Source organism: Triturus cristatus, chromosome 1_2 (assembly GCF_964204655.1).
Source record: "Triturus cristatus chromosome 1_2, aTriCri1.1, whole genome shotgun sequence".
Taxonomy (NCBI): domain Eukaryota; kingdom Metazoa; phylum Chordata; class Amphibia; order Caudata; family Salamandridae; genus Triturus; species Triturus cristatus.
This window is the reverse complement of record NC_140580.1, coordinates 557023428-557032514: the sequence shown is the minus strand read 5'-3', so window position 1 is coordinate 557032514 and position 9087 is coordinate 557023428.

The following is a 9087-nucleotide window of genomic DNA, read 5'->3' as shown; positions in this document are numbered from 1 at the left end:
GTCTCGCCTGGCTATCGCGTAAGCGATCGCCAGGCGAGACTCCTGTAGGGGCTTCCGAAAATGCTCCCAAAGGCTTCCCAGGCGGATCGGGTGGCGGTTATGCGCACAACCACACGCATTCCATTTGCCACCAGCTACTTCCTGCGCGTGCGCCACCTCACGCATTCAGAGAGATTTAGTAAGGGGCACAAGACCTTAGGAATGCGGTTTATGGCCAGTGCATGTGGGGCATTCAAGCGCGAAGCTGGCATCTGGCATCGGACTTGAAAGCAGCAGACTGCTTTAGCCAGAACTTTCGTTACAACTCACACCCCATATGCTCGTTCCCTCCCACCCTTCCTTTGATGTCCGCTTTTCTTGTTGTTTACCGACCACGCCACACACTGCTGCATGCCACACACTGCTGCATGCCGCACACTACTGCATGCCGCACACTACCGCACGCCACACACTGCTGCGCACACTGCTGCATTACACACTGCTGCATTACACACTGCTGCACGTCGCACACTGCTGCACACCGCACACTGCTGCACGCCTCACACTGCTACACAAAACACTGCTGCACGCCTCACATTGCTGCATGCCACACACTGCTGCACGCCACACACTGCTGCACGCCACACACTGCTGCACGCCACACACTGCTGCATGCCTCACACTGCTGCATGCCTCACACTGCTGCACGCCACACACTGCTGCACGCCGCACACTGCTGCACGCCACACACTGCTGCATGACGCTGCACGCCACACACTGCTGCACGCCACACACTGCTGCACGCCACACACTGCTGCACGCCTCACACTGCTGCATGCCGCACACTGCTGCACGCCGCACACTGCTACACGAAACACTGCTGCACGCCGCACACTGCTGCACTCCACACACTGCTTTTATGCAAGTTTATGCTACTGACATTGTAAATGACAATGCCTTTTATTTGTTTTAAAACCAAAACATAATTAAAAGGCATTGTAATTTTACAATGCCAATAGCTCAAACTCTTATAAATGCGAGACCTATTGCATTGCAAATGCTTGTTACTACAAGGAACCATGTGGCGGGAAAAGTAAACAAATCTGAGTAAAAGCAGTGATGGACATACGAGGGTGGCTAATTGAAGAAACCACGAACATAGAGCTAAGATTTGAATTCTTTTTCAGGATTAACTATCATAACAATAAAAATATGTTGACAATTGCTAAGGCACTCTCTGCACAAGCTGATTGGCCTCTTGACATAGAACAGTAAATCTACTCATTTGATAAGTTTGAAAATGTGGGTCGAGCTCAATGATTTTTAAAACAATTGCTTTCTCACCCTCCTGACTGCCACTATAGTCTAAGATTCGACCAGGGTTAGTGGGCGTCCCAACCTTGCTTCATGAGGGCCCGAGCCTGGCCATATGTGCAGGATATGCATTTTAGGTACAATGACCTACAGTAAATCAAAATAGGAATTATCACGGTCCTGCCGAGCTTAGACCAATATCGTACACCCACTACTGGGCTACAGTAAGGTGATAGGTTACTTCTTCTTCCTCTGCCCTTCCAATTTTCTATCCTTCTAATCCACACTTAGGGCTCTATTACGATGTTGGAAGAAGTTTCCTCCGCCCGACGTCGTCTCGGTCATGGGACCAACCGACACCTGGTCGTCAGTCCTGACCGACGAATTAGGATGCAACCGAACACTGTTCAGTCCCATTCCTATACTTTACAATGGGAGCATGTATTCAAGTCTAAACCGGCCAGAATGAATGTTCTCATTTTAAAATAGGAGGTGCAGTTCATCCTCAAGGTTTCTGCCACGGGGTGCAGGGATCAGCAGGGGGCACCTATGGTCTAACCGGAGGCCTTTCACCCATGGGGGCCCCCAAAGTTGAGTTCTATCAGTCTTTCGGTGTCGGAAAAACCAGCACAGAAAGACTGCCGAAACCCGAAATTGTAATCCCAGGAAAGGAAAGAACCGCCCATGGGATTACTGGCCGCATTCCGACTGGTGGACCGGCTCTCAGAGCCCATCGGAAGCCACATGGAATGACTGTTCAGATTGCTTTCGCCTCCGTCGTAATGATGCGATCAGAAAGGAACCTGACTGGCATATTACGATGTAGTCGGAAAGGCACCGACCAATGGCCCCTTATTGTCTATTTTCTTTTTCATTGCTTCCTTTTCTTATGGTCTCTTATTGTGCTTTGATTGTTCAATCTCTACTTCTTTAATAAAGATCACATTGCAATCTTTAAGCTTAGGTTTTGTGAATATGTTTGAAGGGGTACTTTCAAACATTTATAAGGTTAACATTGCCCAATTCAATGGTACTCAATTTAGCAAATTGGACGCTGTGAAGATGTGTTGGCCTTACCAGGAATCGAATTTGTGACTTGAACATCACTGTAAATAAATGTAGGAGAGAGGCAATTGCTCATTGAACCATTTCACTACCAGGTCTGAATCCCACATTTCCTGATGTGTCGATATAAGTATGAATAATGTGATGAAGGCTATTTTTACCAATTTAATGTTTGAATTCAGAGATGAGGAAAATCAGTACAATGTTTTTTCTTGCTCTAAATATCAAGAACATTTGCTTTTACTTGTTTTGCTTTCCACTTAAATCCAATGTAGGTGATCTGTCTACCTGACATGACCCATCTCCCCTCAAGGTATTTGTGCTATCAATGCAGTTGTGGAATATCATTGTGAGTTGACTTGCAAATAATGGCTCATTGTAAAAAAATTCAATGGTGACTTCTAAATTATTACTCTAAAATGCACTCTGTTTTTGGAAAAATCTATAAAAGAAGTGATTTAAATACGTATATTTTTTTTACCGTGCTAGGGGGTGCCCGCAAAACACACACGAAGATATGGCAGCGGTGGCCCTACCACAGATGTATAGTTTAGGCACCGGTCCGTAGGATGGACTACCTTATTGAGCTAGAAATAGGGCAATATGGCGATGGTCTTTAAGGCTCCTGGGCCTCTACTACAATCTTGTATCCTCCATACAGAGACCTTTAAAATGATGCTCATGATGAGAAGGATGGTGGAACTGATTTTTCGTAATATCTGATTGTGTCAATTGGGATGGGCGGCGGGTTGTTGGTCACAATGTAACATCACAATAAAAATAAATAAAATGTTCAGAAGATCCTAAGAAAGTCCAAAGCCTCTTCTAAGCTCTTAGGATCTTCTGAAGGAAATCTTGGGCTTAGAATGGTTTTCTTTTGCCGGGGAGGGGGCGGTCACCTGGGGTGCAGATTCATGGCACCCTCAAATGTAGTAGGGGGAGCGAGAGGTGGTTAGCGTGTTGGTACACCTCTCCCGAGGGGTGGCTTGAGAGGGGTGGGGGGTTAAAAGACTGTAGCAGTAAAAAGAGCAGGAGCAGGGGCATTAGAGCAAAAGCTTTTAAGAAAGTGGGAATGTTAAAAGAGAATTGTAAAGAAAGCAGGAGCTGGGGCATTAGAGCGAAAGCTTTCAAGAAATTGAGAATGTTTAAGCATTTTCTTTTTGATATTTTTGGGTTGATCCTTTCTCAAATGGAATTAGGGTAAAAATGACTTGTATGTGCCGCATTATTTCCATCAATGTTAATGGGATACTAAACAAATCAAAATATGGAGCTTTAATAAGGTGGCTAGTGTCTTTCTCGCCCCAGATATTATTTTTCCAGGAAACCCATTTAAAAACGAATTTTCCCAAGTTATATCTTCACAGGTTTTTGTCACAGGCTTTCTTTGCCTTGGCCGGTCTGGGCAAAAGAGGAGTTGCTATGTATTTTTGCCGTAGTCTTCCCTGGGAATTTGGCCAAATTCGGAGAGACCCCCGGGGGCGGTGGCTCTGGGTTGAGGCCAAACTTAATGGGATGATCCTAAATTTTATAAACTACTATGGGCCGACAATCGATGATACTTCAGCCCTACTAAAGATCAGTGAGTTACTCAGGGGGGTCCCGGGAAAAATAGTTTTGGGTGGGGACTACAATTTTGTTCAAGATCTGAAAAAAGACACCTCGAATAAAAAGAAAAAAGAACTAAAACCCCAAACAAAGAAAGTGCTGGAGGCCTTAAAGCAGGAACATTTACTGATTGACCATTGGCATAAATCCAAAACCACTACTGCAAAATTTACCTGCTAATCCAATCAATTTCACATGGCCTCTCAGATTGATTTCTTTCTTTTATCACGATCTTTTAAGGTTTTAGACACCGCTATAGGGGCCAACTCATTTTCAGATCATTCCCTTATTACAATAGAGCTGGAAATTGAAGGGGGAGCTAAGACTCAATCCAGGTGGCAGATGGATTGTCTACTCCTCCAAGATCCTAACTGGGTGGCTATAAACTAAAAAGTGGATACTGGAGTTTTTCAGTAAAAATGAATGTACTGCAGAAATAATTTCGGTTTGGGGTGGATTTAAGGCAGCTATTCAGCGGCAGATGATCGCGCGCTCTGCCGCGCAGTCTAGAATAAGGCGCGAAAAGATTAACCAACTACAACTGGCTGTAAACAACGCTATGAGCTTGAGAGATACTCTGCCTCAGAGGAATGGAGATGCTGCCTCACAGTTAGAAAGGGCAAAGGCTGCTTTAAAAGAATTTTTTTTAATTGAAGAAATTAATAGTTCCAAAACCTTCCAACAACAGGTATATGAGGAGAGTCAGATGGTGGGAAAAATGCTTTCAGGGCAAATAAAAACTAAACAAGAGAAAGCCTTAATATCTTAAAGTATTGACCCAAAGACTCAAAATATCATTAAAGACAGAGATGACATAGCTCAAGTTTTTATGGAGCACTATTCACAGCTCTACTCTACAAAATACGAGGTAGGGGTAGATCTTATTCACAAATATATTGATGAAGTAAATCTTCCTGTCTTACCCGGCCCATTAGCTGATCAACTTGAGCGCGATATTTTGGTCGCAGAAATTTCAGATACGGTAAAATCAACAGCAGGGGCAAAGGCCTATGGAGCTGATGGGCTCCCAATTGAATTTTATAAAATCTTTTCTAAAGAGTTGACTCCTTTTTTGGCTAAATTATTTAATGAAGTTAGATTAGGAGGCATGGTTCCTCCTAGTTTTAAGGAATCTATCATCATTACTTTTGCCAAAAAAGGAAATAACAATAAAGATGTCAACTCTTATAGACCGATTAGCCTCCTCAATGCTGATTTCAAGATTTTAATGAAAATATGGGCCCAACGTTTTACCCCGATTGCCCAGGCTTTTATCTACCCGATCAGTCCGTTTTTGTGGCAGGGAGGTCTATGTCTTCAAATACCGGGTTTATAATCCAGGCCTTCGATTTTGCTACAAATAATAAAATTCCAACTCTAGTTACAATGGTCGATGCTGAAAAGGTATTCGATCTGGTAAACTGGGATGCACTTTTTTTTGTCATGCAAAAATTTGGCTTTCCTGTCCGGATAATTAATATGCTGAATAACATCTATCAAAGTGCCCAAGCCTGGGTAGTGGTTAATGCCAATACGATAGGGGCAATTAATATAAATAGAGGAACCAGACAAGGCTGTCCGATGTCCCCCATCTTGTTCACCTTTTTTATTGAGCCGCTAGCAATAAGAATTCGTGGAAACCCCGAAATCAAGTCACCAACTGAAGGAATGGCAAAAATAAAATTATTCGCACACGATATAATTCTATATCTACAACCCGATAAACTAAATCTCGATCAGGCTCTACACGAATTCAGTCAATTTGAGCTGATTGGTGGATATAAAATAAATCAAAACAAAACTAAGGTTTTAACACTGAGGGGCCGATTCCAATCCTGGAAAATGGCTGTACAAATCATTGTATGGAGCGTTTTTCCCATACAACTCGTACCTGGTAAACTTTTCTTACAACCTAGGAAGTACGATTCATACAGAAAGCCTCTTTCCATACAAATCGTACAAAAGACCATACAGCTAAAATAAACCAACGATTCTGATCCGGAACAGCTTGCACGCGACGTATGTATGTATTTAAGCAGTGGTTTCCAGCCCAGCAAGTATGATTCGTCCCTACGGCACTCCGTATGGCTCTTTTCTTATGGGAGTCAAAAACAGCTGTAAAAGCAGAGTCCCCAGGGGTACGAGTCGTACAGGCATACACCCCTGTGCGTTGTGTATGTACGGTGCGTACCCCAACATCGCGTATCCCAACATCGCATACCCCAACATCGCGTATGTACGAACGGTACATACGCGATGTTGGGGTACGCGATGTTGGGGGTACACACAGTACATACGCGATGTTGGGGTACGCACAGTACATACGTGATATTGCGGTACGCACAGTACATACACGATGTTGGGGGTACACACAGTACATACGCGATGTTGGGGTACGCACAGTACATACGCGATGTTGGGGGTACGCAAAGTACATACGCGATGTTGGGGTACGCACTATACTTACACAACGCACGGGGGTGTATGCCTGTACGACTTGTACCCCTGTACGACTCGCACCCCGGGAACAACTTTTCCCGGGATACGAGTCGTACAAAGTTCGCTTCGTAGCGGGTAATGGCATTCCCCGTGTACGGGACGTTTTCCGTACAAATCGTAAATCGGAAAGCCGGTCCGGATCATACTAGTACGGTTGGACTGCATTTTTACAATTTGTACGGAAAAGTGTCCTGGTCCGTCTGGTACAACTTTTCCCGATCCGATTTGTAAGTATCGGGCTGATCCGTACAAATCGGATCGGGAAAAGTTGTATTTTTCCCGTACGAATCGTACTTCATGGGTCGGACGGGACTTGTACGATTTGTATGGAAAAATTTACCGATACGAGTCGGACGGGAAAAAAAAATACAGGATCTGAATCGGCCCCTGAATGTGGATTGTAATTTTTTACCCTTAAACTTAAAATCCCAAGCCGTTAAAGCGGATCCTATTAGATACTTGGGTATTTATGTCTCCAATCAATTAGATCAATTATTTAGTTTGAATTATTCAGCGATGTGTAACAAAAAAAAAATGTTGCTCGATAGCTGGATTCTTTTACCATTAACTTTAATTGGCCGCGTAGCACTAATTAAAATGTCTATATTACCCTTATTGATTTTTCTTTTCATAAATGTACCGTTAAAGATTAATTCCCATTTCTTTAAAGAGATTGACTCAATGATCAGGGATTTTGTGTGGAATAAGAAAGCTTTTAGGGTTAAGCTGCCTATATTACAGCTGGGAACCGCTCAAGGGGGTCTAGAGCTACCAAATATTCGTGCTAACTACATGGCAGCGATTCTGGATCTCTCAGCACATTTATTGGATCCAAATGGTTTGCTAGATATATTTTTTTATGATAGAATGATACAGGAGGCAGGATCGCAAGTTCCTATTTTCTTAAAAACAGCCAAATTACCAAAAAAGACCCGATATAAGACTATCCGGGTTTTCTCCGATAGACTACAGTCCTTTTTTAAACAGGTTGGGTTTGTTGCCTTTCATTTCTTGAAATTAGAGGAGTGTAAGATTTTTGGGCTTCAAATCCATTCCACTAAGCTCAAGAGATGGAAGGATTGTGGTCTAGGAGAATTGGGTTTCTTCTTTATCGCAAAGAAACTCATTGCTTGGCAAGAGGTCTTAGATAGATCAGATAATCGACTATAAACGGGGTTTCTAGAAAATCTGCAGATTTCTAATTTTATAAATAAATATAACCTGTTGACATGTGGGAAACCACTAGCTCAGGCAAAAGCCCTTTATAAAGCCAAATTAAAAGGAGTAGGAAATTGGTATACCTTACTGAGAAAGGGTGAAGAGTCTCCTTTGGTGGAAGAAGTCCTGGCCAAAATAACCCGCAAAACTAATTGCTACTTCTCGAGGCAGGAGTGGGAGCAGATTGCCCAGTTAGGAAGTAAGGCCCTTAGAGCTGCCAATTTTAAAAGGATGTCCTTTTTATCTCGCTGGCTGGCATACTTTACACCAAAAGCTCTTCATAAACGCTTCCCGGAAGTAGAAAATAAATGTTTCCGTTGCCACCTATGTGATGGGGGCGATAGGCTTCATAATTTTTATACATGCCCCAAGCTCGAAATAATTTGGCGTAAGGTCTTTTCTTCAATGAGCCAGGCCATCGATAAGAAGCTCGATCCTGAAGCCGAGGTAGCTCTCTTTGGCATCTCTACAAAAAGATCTGACTTTACCAAAGCCGAAGAGACATATATAGTGATTTGCTCTCTAGCAGCCCACTCCCTAATCCTCCAAAATTGGAGGGCAGAGGTTATACCCTCTTACTCAAAATGGGTGAATAAAATGCAGAGGACAAAAAAGTTTGAAGAAGCTTAAGCCAAAAGAGTTGGGGCAAGGAAAAAGTTCATCAAAATTTGAAAATTCTCCGATAACGAGTAGATTACGACCGCCACATAATTCTTTAGCACTCGACACTTTAAAATCTCCTTCATTCTCCCTAAGTAGAATGTTTACTCATGTAAGAAAAGACAGCTTTATCGGGTGGGCTAAGGTTAGCTTCAACAAAAAGGTCCTGCAATATTTTAGCACTTTACACTGCTACTATCTGATCAAAATCGTGACTGTAGAAATAATAGCACTTAGCACTTTCTTGTTATTTATTTGTATGGATAGAATGTTTATCTAATTAATGTTTATGACCTGGATTAGGGGGCAAAGTTTTATAACAACAATATTATATGCTTCAGTTCATCCCTGTTATATTTTAACACTTAGCACTGTTTGCACTTTAGTAATTTTGCTATTAGGAATATTGTCTTGCCTCTCCTGCTTTTTATCATTATTATCATTATTAACGTAAATGTTTCTGTTCAAAAGATTCTACTAGACTTCGCTTCCTGTTTTTTAAACTGTTTTATTCCTGATGTCTGATTATTGTATATTGAATCAACTGCCCATCTGTTCTGCTCAATAAAAAAATAAAAGAAAAAAAAGAAAAAAAGAAATTAAATTCAAAAATGAAAATATAATTGCTGGTAAAAATAAATAAATAAATAAATAAATAAATAAATAAAATGTGTTGTTAAAAAAACCCGGATAATTTGGTTTTAGTGAGGTGAAAATTGTAGATGGGGTAAATTCGCTATCACA